Below are 16,915 nucleotides of genomic sequence, written 5' to 3'. Positions count from 1 at the left end.
TGTGCCAAAGCTCTGCAAATTTTTAATTGCTTACAACAAGAAGAAGCCGGTCCATCCAGTGCGTGCAGTCTTCTTTCAGGTCAGTAAGGGTTGGTTTGAAAATTAAAAAAAAAAACATCAAAGTCTTCACAATCTAGTTTTAATGGGCGAAGTAGCCGTTGAAGATATGCAAGTTCATTCCTTTTATTCGAAAACTTCAAAGGATGTTATTGCGACTGAGGGCTATCTAGCAAGTCAAGTGTTTAATGCTGATGAGACCAACTTATTTTGGAAGTGTATGCCAAGCCAAACATTCATTTCAAAAAAAGAGAAAACTGCCCCAGGTTTCAAAGCTGCAAAAGATAGGTTAACACTTTTGTTATGCGGCAATGCAGAGGGTAACTTTAAGTGTAAACTACTTCTAATTTATACATCAGAAAATCCTCATGCTTTTAAAGGAATATCAAAAAGCTCCTTACCAGTTTATTGGAAATTGAGCAGAAAAGCCTGGATGACAGCTAAAATCTTTGAGGATTGGTTTTTAAATTGCTTTTGCATCGAAACAAAAAGATGTTGCCTGAAGAAGAACGTAGCATTCAAAGGCTTTCTCATTCTTGACAATGTGCCCAGTCATCCTGCACATTTGTCTGATCTGCATCCAAATGTGAAAGTTACCTTTCTTCCAGTGAATAGAAGTTTGTTAATTCAGGCAATGGCTAGATGTTATAGCTTCCTTTAAACTTTATTACTTAAGAAGATCTTTTTTACAATTGGTAGAAGCTACCGATGGAATAGGCAGTCTTTCAATTCGAGATTATTGGTAGAGAATTATAACATTCTTGATGCTGTAAAAAATATTGAATTCGCATGGGGTGAAGTTAAGAACTCAACAATGAATGCAGTGTGGAAAAGGCTGTGGCCAGAAAGCTGCACTAAAGAAGTCATGGTCGAAATTTTGGAGGTAGTTGAGATTGTGAGAATTTGCAAAATGATTAGTGGAGAAGGATTTGAAGAACTGGAACCAGCAGATATCACAGAAGTCCTTTAATCTTATAGCGAACAATTATTAGTGGATGATATTTTTTCACAATGTGAAGAAGATAACAAAAATGATAAAAACGAAGAAGATGCACACAAAAATTTGACCGTGTAGAGACTAGCTGTGTTTAAGACTTGCAAATCATCTTAGCAAGTCATCATCTTAGCCAGGAAGCTCTTGATATGGATCCTGATTTGGGGAGGAGTTTAAATTTTTGCAGAACTTTATCATTAACTTTAGTTCCTTAAGAAATTTATAGAGAAAAACAGAGTGCTTGTAAGCAAACGGTTTTAACTAATTTTTTTCAAGAAGCCGGATACTGTTGCAAGTTTATCACAGGAAAACAGCGACGAAGAAGCAATGAATTTAGATTAAAAATCTAGAAGTAAGTATTAGCAAGGTTAATTTTATGGACATGTTTCTAATTTTTTTCTTTTTTTCTAACTGAATGAAGGCAATTTAATTTTTTTCAATTTTTGCACATTTTTTTTTTGTGTACATGTACAAACCTTCATTATGTCGTATAAACTACGTTTCACATTGCGAGGATTTGGACTGCATGGTGTTTTCCCGGAACGTAACCTCCACACAAATCGGGGGATGACTGCACCTATACATAACAGTGCTCTTTGAGAATGGAAAAAAATTTAGTACGGAAAACATTTATTTAACACCATATAACAGCAGTTCCCAAACTGTGTGGCATGGTGCTGCGGAATGTTTTAATTTTCAAGAGAAACACTGCGATACTCAACATCTGTCGGACACCGTGCAAACTACTAGCTCAAGGTAGTTCACAGTTTCAACATTACCTATTAAATTGTTTCGACCTAACTACTTAATAAACAGAACTGTTAGGTATTTCTTTTGGCCTGGGGGCGCTATGAACCAAGAAAATTTGGAAGCCTCTGCCATATACTGTAAGATAGTAAAATAATTATAAGGAATTATAGGAGATATGCTTTCTTTCGTTGGCAGTGCTTTACTTCATATTTGATTTTACTTTATTCTATCTTTGTTTATTATTAGTTATCATTTTTTATAACCCTTTTACCACAGCCCACAAGCTACCTGACTGCTTTGTACGATCAGAAAGTCCAAGATATTTTTGTAATAGATGTCATTTACTACCTTTCTTTTTTTGGGAAAATGTATATATCAGTTGCTTATGAGCAATTACAAGGACACTAATAATAATCAACAAACATTTTATTATTAACACACCAAAATTTTACACATTTTACAAATGAACAGGCATTTCATTTCATTCAAAAAATTTACAAGGTTTCTCTCTTCCTCCTTTTAAAATGAAACACACTTCGTTTTAATACTAAAATTGTCCAATCATCACAAAGTCTTATAGAATGTATGTAATAAAATCCTTAAACGTAATATTAATATGTACTTATAAATCATAAATTTAATGTGATTGTTGGGTTTGTTTTTTTTGCCAAACAAAGTGTACCAATATTTGGTTCAATGGAAGACAGACAGAGCCTCAAATATGGTTCTGCATCAAGTTTGTTCTGATATTGCAACTGCAACAAGGTATAAATTACAAAAGCTCTCTCACACATATACATAGTTAAAAATGGCAGCAGAATTTTCACAGCTTTTTCGCTAAGTGGTGGATATTCTGTTTTTAATCCAAGCCAAAAAAAGGTTATAAGATTTTCTGTCTTGAATAAGTTTTGAAGTTCAAATGCTGTTGATATATCAAAAAGGTTTTCTTTTTCTGTCAGTTTTAAGTCAGCCATTGCCACAAAAGACTCGTCAAATGGATTACGAATCCAGTTCAGATTTTTTTGATATTTGTGGAAAATGCTCTCTAAAAGTGACCTGTAGAAAGTTGAGATACTCTTTAATATTTTTCTTAATAAATTTGTCCAAAGTCAGTCATTTTCGGTTAAAAAATTGTGTAAGTGCTAAAACACTCGGTACTGTTATCAATAAAGTTAGTTCCAAAATTTTAATTTTTTTATCATGCTTTCACTTGAACAGTGAAAACCATTGTATTTGCGCCTTGTAATGATAAATCGAGTTCATTTATCTTTGAAAAAATATGACAAATAAGCTAAATTTTGAAGCTATATTTGGTTTGTCATACACCCACAGGTGAAAAGGATGATCCACGAAAAAAGAATTAATTCTTTTCTTAATTCAAATAAATGTGTAATTACTTTGTCACATGACAGCCACTAATATCTGTGTGTTGTTAAAAGCATTACATGCTCACTGCTCATTTCTTTACATAAAGAAGTGAATAGTATAGAATTTGTTGGTCTCGATTTTGTAAAGTTAACTATTTTGACAGCCTTATCAAGTACACTTTTAAGTTGTTGAGATATCAGCACGTATATTTTTGATGCGAGTAATAAGGCCCACAAATTATCCTGTTGTTGATTTTGCTCCATCTGTACAAATTCCACAAGACGAATCAATTTGTTTTTCTTCAAAATATGAGTTAATTAAATTAAAAATGTCTTCACCTGTTGTACGCTCTATTAAAGGATGACAAAACAGCATATTCCTCTACTTTACCTTCGTTTAAATAGTGTACAAATACAATTAAAATGGCTAGATTGGAAACATCCGTGGTCTCATCTAATTGCAAAGCATAAATTGTACTTCTGTTTTTTTTTTTACCATTTCTATAATAATGGATTGAACATCTTCATACATATCATGTATTTGGTGAGACACTGTGTTATTGGAACATTGTGTCATATCCAATTTCTTCTCCAAATTGTCACCAAACATACACTTGACAATAGCTTTTGCACATGAGAAAATCAAATTTTCTGCAATAGTATAGGCTGTCTAGCTTTTGCTATTTCATAGCTTACTAAGTACGACACCTCAAGTGCTTTTTCACTGTTTTGGTTTCTGAGTGATATATGCGAGTCAATATTAGATGCTTTGATTTCTTGCAATTTCTGCTTCAAAAAATCAACTGGCTTTGCATAATTTTCATGTTTTCTTTCTAAATGACAAGACATGAGGGAAGGTATCAAACTACTATTGGTGAGCACTTCTCTGCAAATGACACATTGCAGGCATGGATAGTCCTCATCTCCAAGAAATGAAAAACCAAATTTAATATAATCTTCACTATATTTCCTCTTTTTACTATCATTTTCATACAGGATTTTTGAAGGTCATCTTGGAACGAATTTGAGGGATGATTTTGATTTTCGTGCTTCTGATTAATTTGTATTTCAACATCATTGTTCTTCATGCTTCCAGTCTTCAACCAACAGTCTGTAATGATTTTTAAAGTTTAAAAATACTATGACTAGGAATAAACAATGCAATACCACACAACATTCAAATCCAACACGATATGGTGCAATGCAGCGACTAGCAATGTTTACTGAAGTTTGTCTGACACATGACTGAAGGGTGCGATACATATTGGCACATTCGCACCCAATCCCCCCACTGGATGTCTAATAGAAACCTTTGAAATTAAAGATTCTATATCCACGTTGAAATCAGTTGCATCGATTTCAACATGGATATAGTTCTATAGAATATAGAACCTAGTGTCGACAACCAGCAAGCTTAAATTTAAAAATCAAGGGGGATTAACACAACCAACACTAACCAATTCCAATATGTTTTTACTGACATGATTGCCTACTTGTGACTTAGTGGGGGTGGGGTTGGGATCCGGAAAAGTTGCCCCCCCCCCACATTTCGTCCTCCGCATTTCATCTCCCACATTTCGCCCCTGACACATTTCACCCCCAGTAGATAATGAATAGGCTATAGATATGTAAATAATACACCTAATTTTTTATTAATTCTAATTTATTTTGTTTTAATAGAATGAATCAATCAAAGGTAAAGGTAATCAATCATAGAATAAATGCACATTATTATTGTTTAAAACTCGAAGTTGTATGCAATGCCTCTAAGGTAATCAATCACATTATGATTTTGAAAATCTTGGACTATTCTTTTGATTCTAGAAGAAATTGCAGCATACTTCTTGTTCCATCAGAAAACCACTCCTGGCTACGCGCCAATAACTGAAGATTGTTACTAGTGGAAAAAATAAGCATGCGACCCGGTAGCAGTTCGTCCTGAGAATCATACATTAAAAACTGTTTAATAGATTTGATAATTGAGAGCTATTAAGTGCTCGATAATTCCTATATTCTATTATATTATACATCAGCAGGGATTACCTTCATTTTAGATATAGGAAGCTTCTTTTCCAACTCTCCTAGTCCAACTCGCTAATAATTCTTGAAGATGGCGATATCAATTTTTCAAAACAGGTGGGACATCTTCCCCACTGTCAGAACCGTAGTGTTCAGACCGTGCGGTCTCAACAATGAGCGCTGAAGACTTCTGTCTTCAAACACCATACCTCTGGCAGCAAGGAAACCATTACGTGGATTGGCATAAAATTAGATTTTTGAAGGTCTAAACTGTTTAATAAATATGGACCGATTATTTCTTTTGGTCCTGTAGCTGGACTTAAATTTAGGGGTCTAATAAAATTGGATGGGGGGGGAATTATTCTCTACATTCCTTAAGTCGGACTAGAACTTTTTGGGCGTCGTGTTCACAGGGATAGAGCAACTCACAATTAATCATTGATATCGCCATCCTCAAGAATTATTAGCGAGTTGGAAAAGGAGCTTCCTATATCTAAAATAAAGGTAATCCCTGTTGATTTATAATATAATTAAAAACTGTTGTACATTGCCATCGATAATAATTTCTTGATAATTTTGTGGAATTACTAGGTCCTGGAGATTGCTCGGTAAAGCAGGAGTACCATTGTTGCATCGAACATGACGAATGGTTCGTTTAAGTGAATCCTTTTTAGGAAGTAATGCCGTGACATTGGTATGAGCCTCTGCAATAACTGATGCAACAATTTGCTGTGGCCGTTCGTTCGTGGTTGTTGCATGTTGCCATATTTGACCAATCAATTTCAATGCTTCCGACCTTGCAGCTTGAGCTGCATGGTCATGTTTAGTTATGACTTTCACAACTGGGCTTTCCAAACCCTCTGTCCAAACACACCCTTTGCAGGTGGAACGTTTTTGAATTGAGCAAGAGTCCACTCTGTATCTTACTTCTCTGTGGAGGTGGCAAAAACAGCAAACGTGCGCTGACTGCACCACAAAATGTGAGGAGAGCCAGATGCAGGAACTTTTATTGTTTGAATTTAGACAAATCAGAACAAGATTCACTTGTTACTGAAAAGACTCCTATAAGATTAGTCACTGTTCCCTCCCCCATGTCCGTCACTAACCACGTGACTATCGCCCTCGTGGTCGAGTATGTATTCTTTCCATTGTAAAAGGATTAACAGTTCCAGTTAATCCTTTCACGGTGCCTCCGCAGCCAGGTGGGAAGGAGCAGCAGTGCGTAGCACATGCTTCTTGATTAGACCGGGGTTCGAGCCCGTCACCACCAAATACGGAGGATGCGGAAAGGTCAGGGATTGACCACCGCATATCCCGGAGCAATATGGCCTTAGTTGCTAATGCTCCTAAAAACCAAATAACAAATAACAACAAAAATAATCCTTTCACAATGGAAAGAGAACCCTGAAGACATACAAAAGGGGAGAAATTAGTTTAAAAGCCACGTGACAATTTGTACACGAATGTCATTTTGAAAATTTGTTCGGAAAAGTTAAGAGTTATTGGAAGTTCAGTTCAAGTAATCAAGAGAGTTTAACATGGAATCTCCACTAAAGGGGCTGGGACTTCAATAAAAATTAGAGTTATCGAGAGTTGACTGTACAGTATTTACATTTCTGTAGCCTACTCATTATCTACTGGGGGGAAAATGTGCAAGGTGAAATGTTGTTATTTGGTTTATAGGAGCATTAGCAACTAAGGACATATTGCTCCGGTGCGGTGGTCATTCCCTGACCTTTCCGCATCCTCCATATTTGGTGGTGACGGGCTGGAACCCCGGTCTAATCAAGTAGCGCACTGCTGCTCCTTCCCACCTGGCTACGGAAGCGCCGTGGGGCGAAATGTAGGGGGGGTGAAATGTGCCGGAGGCAAAATGTGGGGGCCCACTTTTCCGTAAACCGGTGGGGTTAGGGAGGTGAATCACTTTTTCTGTTAATTAGGACGATAATCAGTGGTTGTTTTTTTTTTTTTTTTTTTACGTTTAGCTTACTAATAGAAATCATACAGCAGTGTATGATTTCTATTATTAAACTAAATACAATATGTAGTTTTCAAAATAATTAAATTTCATTTAATGTTAAACTGCAGATGGAAAACCTAGATTAATTCAGAGATAGGAAATCGATAGGTGTTAGCAGTTACTATCTTTTTTTAGGCCATGATTTAAAATATGCATATTTTATGCACAGTGCAGGCAATTTTTTGTAGAAAGCAAAATAATAAGAAACTTTTTAAAAAAGGGTATTTATTGACAAAAAATCAATGATAGTAAAATGCAATGTGATATTTTAGAAACAGAGTAAGTATAAATCTTTAAACTGAAGTAATGAAAAGTTAATTTTATATATTCCAATTCGATTAATAAAACACTGACTAACCGACTACTTCTACTTATTTATTAACACTTTACAGATAAATATAAGAAAAAAAGAACTATTGTTACTTTGAGACAATAAAAAAATTAATAAAATAGATGATATTATGTACATTTTTTTCTTGCCAGCATATGCAGTTTGACACTTTTGTCCCATATTGTGCATTTTACATAAATCCATAAATGTTTGAAATTAAAATTTCAGTATTCATGATTAAAACTTCTGTATTTCAAGTTTTCTTTACGTCACCACGAAGGCGTCTCCGTAGCCAGGTGGTCAGGAACAGCAGTGCGTAGCACACGCTTCTTGATTAGACCATGGTTCGAGCCCGTGACCACCAAATATGGAGGATGCGGAAAGGTCAGGGAATGACCATCGCATATCCCCGGAGCAATATGGCCTTAGTTGCAAATGCTCCTAAAAACCAAAAATAACATAACATAACGTCACCACAAATTCTTGCTTTCTACAGCAACAGCAGTTCCACTGATTGCCTAAAGGCCAGAGGTGTGAGCAATGTATACCCAGTTGGGTGACATCTGTACTTTCCCTGGAGATCAGCAAGCATAATTTCTTAAAGTAAGCTGGGGGGATTAGCACAAGAAGCGATGCCGCTGTCCACACGCTGTTATTGTACGCGCTCCCATTAACTTACATGGACATCTGTTGTGCATGCTCGCCATGTAAGGGCGCATAACCCAAATCACAACTAAATATAAAGTTTGAACCAAACTGCATAAATTAATATTAGACTATTTTGTAGTTTACAAAAATATACCTATGTAAATTTAAGCAGACTCCATTACAGAATTTTTAGTGCAAACCTCCAGGGGTTCGCAAACCACCAGTTGGGAACTGCTGATCTATATCATTAATAGCTTACTTATGGATTATATACAGTTACAAAACGTATTTGATGAAATCAAATCTTGTGATTTTCGTTTCAACCTTTTTTTTTTTTTTTTTCTTCTGCTTCTTTTACTTCAAGATTTGTAGTCTGTTTCATGCTGCAAATTACTTGTGAGCAGATAATTGGAAGAAATATAGTGTTTACCTGTGTATACATAAAACCGAGTAATCAGCAAGATTAAAAATGGAATGCCAGATAAATATATCATCTGTTTTACTACACTTGATATGAAAAACATATCCAATGTGGTAAAACGGATGAAAAACATGAAATGGTGTTTCAAAACAGAAATTAACAACTAAATATAAGCATATATTTTTCAGTTTTGGGAAATTCATGCCACAGCATGTTCAATGTGTTCTCCATGTTTATCAATAATAGGCTGCAGTCAATGTGAAGTTGCGAAGAACATGCTGTAACATTTCCTGTGAGATACAAAAAATTTCATCTTCAGTGCAGGAATAGTTTGTGGATTTTAACCCCAGAGGTAAAAATCACATAGGTTTAAATTAGGTGGTAATGGAGGCCATGCCAGTCCTTTTCCATACACCTCAGGGTATGACAAAAGTGGTGGTATGAAGCCACCCTGTTGTCAGCACAGTGGCTTCTTACCACCCTGTTGTCATCCAGAAACTCCAGGACAACTGCAGTATTCATTGATACTAACCAAATCTCCACAACGTTTTCTATAGAGTAATTGGTGTTTGTATGAAAATTTAAAGCTTGCAAAAAATAATAATAAATAGGGTGATGAATAAAAAGTTGTGCGGTAAATACATATACATCTTAGAAAAGTACTATTGAAAAGTATCCAAGGCATTGATACTCTTCATCTTTGCCATTATCATTCATGTCAACATTGTTTGTGGTGGCTTCTACTTTGTATGCTTGAGGTTGCAAATTATCAGTGCCACCAAAGTCATCATCAAATGCAACAAACTGGTCAAAAATGTATAGATCCCAAGTTTGTTTATTTATTACATTTCTGATCTCTATTTCATTGATTTTTACACCAACTGGAGTGAGAACCTACTTTAAAAAAAAGTTAATGATAGTTTGGTGTATTTATTATGTGTTACCATTTGCCGCCCTGAAAACAGTGCCCGAAGGTGTCCAAAATTGCCCATCTTCATAAGTTGCCTCTGGAACTGCAGTTGTTTATGTAAACCAAGCATGATAACAATTTCTTTTAATAATGACTTTTCAGATTTTGAATAATCTCCAAATCCAGCAGATGAAGTTATGTTAGCACCATGCATTGAACAGATAAATTGCCTGATGTTAATAAAACATTCCTGTTTTGCATAGCCATATGTCATTGCAAATGAACAAGGCTGCTTTTTAAAATTTCTTCTTTGTATATGCTTTTTTTTTTTTTATTATGTTTGTTTGTGATAGGAAATTACTGACTTTTCGTACATGCCAGTAATCAGTAATTTAGCTTTATAGGCGCCATCTGGTTTGTTCACTGAACTGTAGTGAGACCTCCCTTGCTCTAATTTCCACCTTGACATTTCTTGCATGTCGGTGCTAATGTGCACTCTGCTGTCATATTAAAAAATTTGCCAGTTTCATTCAAATTATGACTCTTGTGTTATAATTATTAAAATTATGCTGATGCTTTTTGAACCATGTCGAGACTTCTCTCCAACATTTTGCCTGACACACACCACAAGGCAAATATTGAATCATTCTTTAAAATGTTCCAGATATCCATTCAAAGCCTTAAAACCTTTAATATTTTTCAGAAATTTAGCCTATTCGATTCACGCTGGTTGATCTGTACGATGCCATGTTTCATCAGAAATGTCTTCACAAGTGGAATGCGTGGGGCATTGTCAGGCAACAAGAACCAGCTGCCTTTCTCTCAAAATTGCAGCCTTGCCCAGGAAATGCACTTCAATGGTCTTTGAAACACCTGTATGTAAAAAGCAGCATTGACTCTCTCCCCTGGCGCCTCCGTAGCCAGGTGGGAAGGAGCAGCAGCACGTAGCACACGCTTCTTGATTAGACCGGGGTTCAAGCCCGTCGCCACCAAATACGGAGGATGCGGAAAGGTCGGGGAATGACCACCGCATATTCCCGGAGCAATATGGCCTTAGTTGCTAATGCTCCTAAAAACCAAAACAACAACAACTCTCTTCCCTTCAGGTTTTGTTGAAAGACGTGATCAGCATCATCTTGATCCTGGACTTCTGTAAATTAAACTTTTGGTGCCTTGGTGACAATTTTGAAGTTCACTACATGCTCCAACGCTTTGTGTCTTAGTCATACTGAGGGACATTAGGATTGTCTTGACAAGTCTGGATGAATTTTTCACATGCTAACTCTTTGTTGCTTCTGCTCATCAGTAAGGCTGTGCAACACAAATTTTGCATAACCTTCCTTTTCCCTAAACCTTCATACAGAATTTAACGAATAGTCTCCTTATCCATATCCAACTCATCAGCCATCATTCTGAGGGTCAAACAACCATTTTTTACCACAATTTCCCAAACTCGTGCAGCTCTCCTTATTTCAAGAGGTTGGTAGACTCCCACTTCTTTGGTCATCACGGACATCTTCACATCCATCTTTGAACTGCTTATATCACTCAGACACACTGATATGACTTAACATTTCATCATATCCCTGTTTCCATTGCAGATTTTCCCAGTTTAAAGCAAAATTTGATATTCGTTTGTTTCTCCATTGTAAAATCATAACATGGAATGTTAATGCTACTAATTGAACTGGTTGTTACTTGCAACCTGTCAGCCTGCTGAACAATCTCTGAACCACCATCTGTTGGAGAAAGTTTGAACTACAACATACCATTTCTGTTTATTTTCAAACTCATTGAACATGACTGCAACAGCACCAGTCTGGGAACTTTATTGCCACACCTCATGCAATATATATATACACTCAGTGATCACTGAATTATGAACCCACCCCCATCCATAATGGACTATGCCACATAGCTTGCAGTATAAAAAGCCAAACAGCTTCGTACATTAGAGTAGGTAATTTGCATCTGGTCATGCCTGTCAAAGTGTGATAAAGTTGCAGTTATTGAACATAGTAAATATATCATGGAGTTTAAAAAAAGGGCATGATTGTGGGAGCATCGTGCATCAGGTGCTTCCATATTGGAAATTACACATATTGTCAGTTTCTCGCTGCCCACTATGGTTAAGGTGTCCAAAGATGGTGTCTAACAGGTCAAGCCATCTCCCACTGACAAAACTATAAAGGATTACGTAAGGTACGTGTTTGTGGTGAGTGAAGGGTGCAGCACATCATATAGGCTCAATGGCAGGTCACTGTTCAACAGCTGACATTGCAATACAGTATGGGGAATGCAAGATAAAATATTCCAAATGACAATGGAATTCCACAGCGGACAACCCAAGAGACACTCTCCTCACCACTGATCATCAAATGTGAAGGCGTTGTGTCAACAACATGCTGGTTGTGCACTACTAGAGATGAAAGTGCTGGTCAGATGAGTCCAAATACCTGGTGCAACAGATGCCTTCTTATGTGGCTTAAGCACCATGTGTCCACAGACACATCGTCCATGGTACTGACTATCCAGTCAGGTGGCAGTCTTTGCTTAATATGGGGCATGTTTCTTGGCAAGAACTAAGATCCTGATGCGTGTGGACCAACTTTTCACTGGTGAGGTCTACCAGCAGCTTTTAGGAGACCATGTGCACCCTGCCACATTGCATTTTTCCCAGAGAGAGAGAGAGAGAGAGATGGGACTTTCCAAGACAGTAATATGCCATGTCATTGGATCCGTGCTATGCATGAGTGGTTCAAGAAACACATGGAAGATATCACCCATCTTGATTGGTCTCCAAATTCATCTGACATCAATCCATTTTAACACCCAAGTGATGTTTTGGAACAGAAAGCGATGCATATGGGTAGGCAGTATAGTGCACATCCCTATGGACATCTAGTGGAGTCAGTGTCTGGTGAATAGCGGCTGTTATCTGTGCAAATGGTGGCCCAACACAGCATTAGGTAGGTGGTCATAATTCAGTGATCGCTAAGTGTATATATAACTGCATGTATATATTTTAAAAAACAGATTATAGTATGAAATGCTAAACTACACTATCTCAAATTCGTAGTCGGCAAAACTGCAGTTGGCAATGGATTACTGTATTTCTTGTCTTCATATCTTACTTTCCTAACTTACCTTAATGAAACTGTTGACTCCATTAGGCCAGTAAAATTTGAATAAGTTAGTAAAGTTTATATTTCTATTTCTCAGTTAAAAGAAGATAATACACCTATGAAGTGCCATTGATTGCAGTTTAAGACACCTCATTATCTACATCTCATTATCAATGAAGCTGACTGTGATAAAATGTTGGTGAGTGAAGCAGCAATTGTCATATCCAAGTACAATCTTCAAAAAACCTCTCTATAGAACGATGCTGTAATGTCTTTGTGATAAACATTCAGGAATAACTTTTGTTATAAGAGACTGCTACACTCTTTTTATATGTTGTTAATTTATAATATCCATTACTAGCAGAAAACAAACAGGCAAAATTGTTAATCTGTACTTAAACAGAAAAGTTAGAATACAATCATAAATAAAACCAGTACAAGCTTGCAATATTTTTCATATGATGTTACCAAGTTTGTTTTGCTGTTTGTTTCATATGATGTACCAAGTTTGTAATACTGTGTAAGAAAATTATGATTATTTTAACAATTTATTTATATATCTTCAAGGTTTTGTTTATTTTTTTAATTTTTTTTTTTGTCCATTTCTGTAGCTGTAAGGTTTGTGTTTTTAATTAGAATATTAAGTTGTCATTAAAAACTGCTTTATTTTGTTTCCTCTTCATGTAGGAAGAAGTAATCTGATCTTCTGAGCAAAGAGCAACCTAAAGTAATTACATTTATTATAACAACCAGGCCATAAATAGTGAACTGTGCATGATCTGCTTAAATGCAAGATCTGAAAATTGATTGTTGCATCTGATAATTCAGTTAATGAAATTAAGCTGGCTTTGTCATCATTATCAGAAGAGAGACTCTTAATCTTATATTCACTTGATTAAATTAAAATAGCAGTAAATTTCTGAATCCAAACAATATCATCATGTATATAGTCAGGTATTGTTTAAGAAAAATACCTTTGCTATTTAAAAGCTTTAATGGCTTTTGTTATACTGAACTCACTGTTGATGAACCTTTGGGGGGAGGGGGATGCATGGATACGCAAAATGAAGAGCCTGTGTATAATTTGACATGTGGAAGATCGAGTCATCAAAATAATTGATTATTTTGATTATTAATTATTCGGTTATGCCCATCACTAGGAAAATCGATGACCAGAAATAACCAAAAGATTATGTCGCTATCAAGATTTAATTTAATGCAAATATTTTTCTTATAATAAAAAAATAAAGAAAACAACAATAGTATACTATAAGCTTTTAAAGTTGAGTTTAATGCTGATTATTCATTTGAATTATAACCCTGTTTTATGAAGAACTGAAATTTGTTTTTTTACGTGGAACCTTTATTTTATTATAGATGCAGTTTCTTGATTTACAGCAGACAGTGAACAATTATTTTTAAATAAAAATTGTATGCCATTTTTTAGAAATTGATTTAATCATCAAGTTTAAAACTGCTTAATACAACAGTATGTTACCAACCTCCTTTCTTCTCTTCTCAGTTACTTAATACCCTTTGAAATGTAAAGAAAACTAAAGTAATAAAGCTGCAAAATTAAAAATACCTGTATTAGAAACTGAATTTCATAGAATTGGTGATTGATAAGAATTTACTTAAGTTATTGTGAAGAACCAATATAACTTTTAACACATCGATTGGGTTTCACTGGACAATAAAAAAAGATAAAATATATTCAAAATGAATAGCAGAAAACAATTTGAAGCATTATTATACAGTAAATTTACTGGTTTCTATTTATTTTAATTATTATATACTTTTGTAAAATTTTTATTACAGTTAAATGAAATGCTGACTTTATTTAAATTGAAAAGGTTTGTTTGTAGTAAGGATGCAATTTTTGAAAAATTTGAAGATTTTCACAGTAATAATTTTACCCACTTCCTAAGCATGCATAAAGTTTACCTTTCAAAAAAGTGCATGTATATGTCCTTTGATTTTAGAAATAAACCTATTCAGAGTTTCAGGGAGTGCAAAATAGTCCTCATTCTCGCTCCCAAGAATTTTCAGAGGCTACTTGACAATTCTCATATGGTATTATTCATATTCTTGAGGATTTTTGTGGCTTAATACCAAAATATACATTGGTATCCAAAAGTAAGTTACATCCATAACATGTGAGATATTAAGAAAAATGAGTATTTTATTTAATATAATTTTATGAAATATTTTGTGGAAGAATGTTATTATAAGACTCAGTTATATTGAGTTTGAAAAGAAAAAACCATTACTCTCTAATTAAAGCTAATTCAAGCATTAAATAGGGAGTATGCTCAGTGTAATGGCTGTTACAGTGAGCCATCATGCTGCTTACAAGACTGCAAATCTAAACCTTACAAAGTTGACGATGAAGCTTTGCAATAATAAATCCAACTCTCAAGAAAGAGCAGATCTTAACACATGAAGTTTAGGATATATATTCCTAACATTTTTGTGTGGTTATCTCCTTTCCAATTTTTTCCTCTTACCTTGTCTTACTTAATTATTTTCAAAAATTTTAAATGAAATAGATGGTCGGAAAATGTTGAAAATATTTAGTTCTTTAAAGCCATAAGTGAGCTTTTCTTTCTCCTCACCTCTGATAGGGAGGAATACTTTCCTTCCATGGTTAAGAACATCTGCCCTAAAGCATCCCAGACATGCTAAGTTGGTTTCAGGACTAGAGATCTGACACTGGCCACTCCAATTAAAGAAAATCCTCATTTGAAAGATTTCATTGGTAAGCTGAACCATATGTGGAAGGCTTATTGCCCTTGAAAATAAATTTCGAACGATTTGTTTTCAGTTATCTTGTTCCTTTACCTTTGTGCCATCAGGATGCCTTCCTCAAAGGTGAAAATCTGCATGGCTGTTCATCATTTTAACACCTTCCCCACCAGGCCATCAAAAACATTGCCATGATAGTGGTTCATTTTTGTGATGTTAGAAGGATGAGAGTGTATTCTGCATACCCTCGATGAGAACATGTCAAGAATCAGTTTCAAGGCTGGTCAAAACTAAACTGTAAGTATTAGTCCATCTATCTTGATACAGACAGCATTATTTCTGTAAACAGTGTTTTCTGTATTAAATCAAGTGGACTCTCCTGTGGGAGGAAGTGAGGGAATGATCCATAATTTTAAAATTGTCATTCTTGATACATTTAATGTTCATATCAGCTCAGTTTACATCTTGTCTATGGCTATTCATCATTCCAAATCTCCCAAACATATACACTGCATTATACAGAGGGAGTGTAATTATGTGCATTCACTATTGCTTTAGATTAGAAATGAGAGCTTCTATTGTGTGCACTTTGATAATCCACTTGAAAAATCACACTAAAATTTACATTTATGGTTGTAATGTAATTCTTAAGAACCAATGTATATACTAAGTAACAGGGAAAGTTTATTTTAAAATGTAAAAGTGGAAGGACATTATTATGTATGCAGGGATTGGCATGTTGGAAAATTACAACACTGAATTGCATTGGATTTGCGTACTTTTGATCAGTGGTTTTCAACCGGGGTGCCAAATAATTTTTGGGTTTAAGTTACTTAAACTTATTTTTTTTTTTTTATTTATATGTTTATTTCATTATAAAAAGGTGTACGGTATTTTGTGATGATCAATAATTGATGTTTACTTAGTATCTCTAATAAAGAATAAAATTATTATATATATATATATATATATATATATATATAATTTGTATTATGAATTGTAATTTTGTTTATAGTTATGTTATTGTAATAACTGTCATCTAACATTTTTTTAATATTATATATATATATATATATATATTTATTATTATTATTATTATTATTAGCATATGGTGCAAGGAAACCTAAGGCTTATGCTGCACAAGCTAAAAAAAAAAAAAATTCTGAATTACCCTGAGAGAGAGAGAGAGAGAGAACAAGAATTAGAAGGGAATTGCCAAGAAAGAGAAAAATGATGATATCCAGCTCGGGACCCTGGGGGTGCCAAACCCATCCTCACCAGATGTGAGACTCTGGGGTTATATATATATATAATATTAAGGATAATATAAAGAACCATTAGAATAAGCAAATCAATCCAATAATAATACCATCAGGGACCTAAGAAAACGCAAAAAAAAAAAAAAAATAAAATAAAAATATTATTATTATCGCTTTTTACCGACAATCTAGATGACTTCAACTGGGGCCAACCACCCAGAATGAAGGCAAAAAATGACAAGAGGTTCTCTGTTTCTGTGATGATCAAT

The 16,915-nt window shown here is 34.9% G+C and overlaps 1 protein-coding gene across 2 annotated transcripts in view; it reads left to right on the top strand.

Annotated features, from left to right (window-relative positions):
- Snup (snurportin-1) overlaps positions 1 to 14,187 on the top strand; it is a 285,875-nt gene extending 271,688 nt beyond the window's left edge. For both annotated transcript variants that reach the window (XM_090377225.1, XM_090377224.1), the window contains exon 10: positions 13,330 to 14,187. The gene's annotated coding sequence lies outside the window, so the exon portion shown is untranslated. The remainder of the gene's footprint in view (positions 1 to 13,329) is intronic.
- Positions 14,188 to 16,915: the final 2,728 nt, after the last annotated feature.

The sequence above is a fragment of the Mastigoproctus giganteus genome, chromosome 7, assembly GCF_048544385.1.
Source record: "Mastigoproctus giganteus isolate SK-2022 chromosome 7, ASM4854438v1, whole genome shotgun sequence".
NCBI lineage: Eukaryota > Metazoa > Arthropoda > Arachnida > Uropygi > Thelyphonidae > Mastigoproctus > Mastigoproctus giganteus.
The sequence above is the reverse complement of the archived record's forward strand: the minus strand, read 5'-3'. Positions and strand labels throughout refer to the sequence as shown.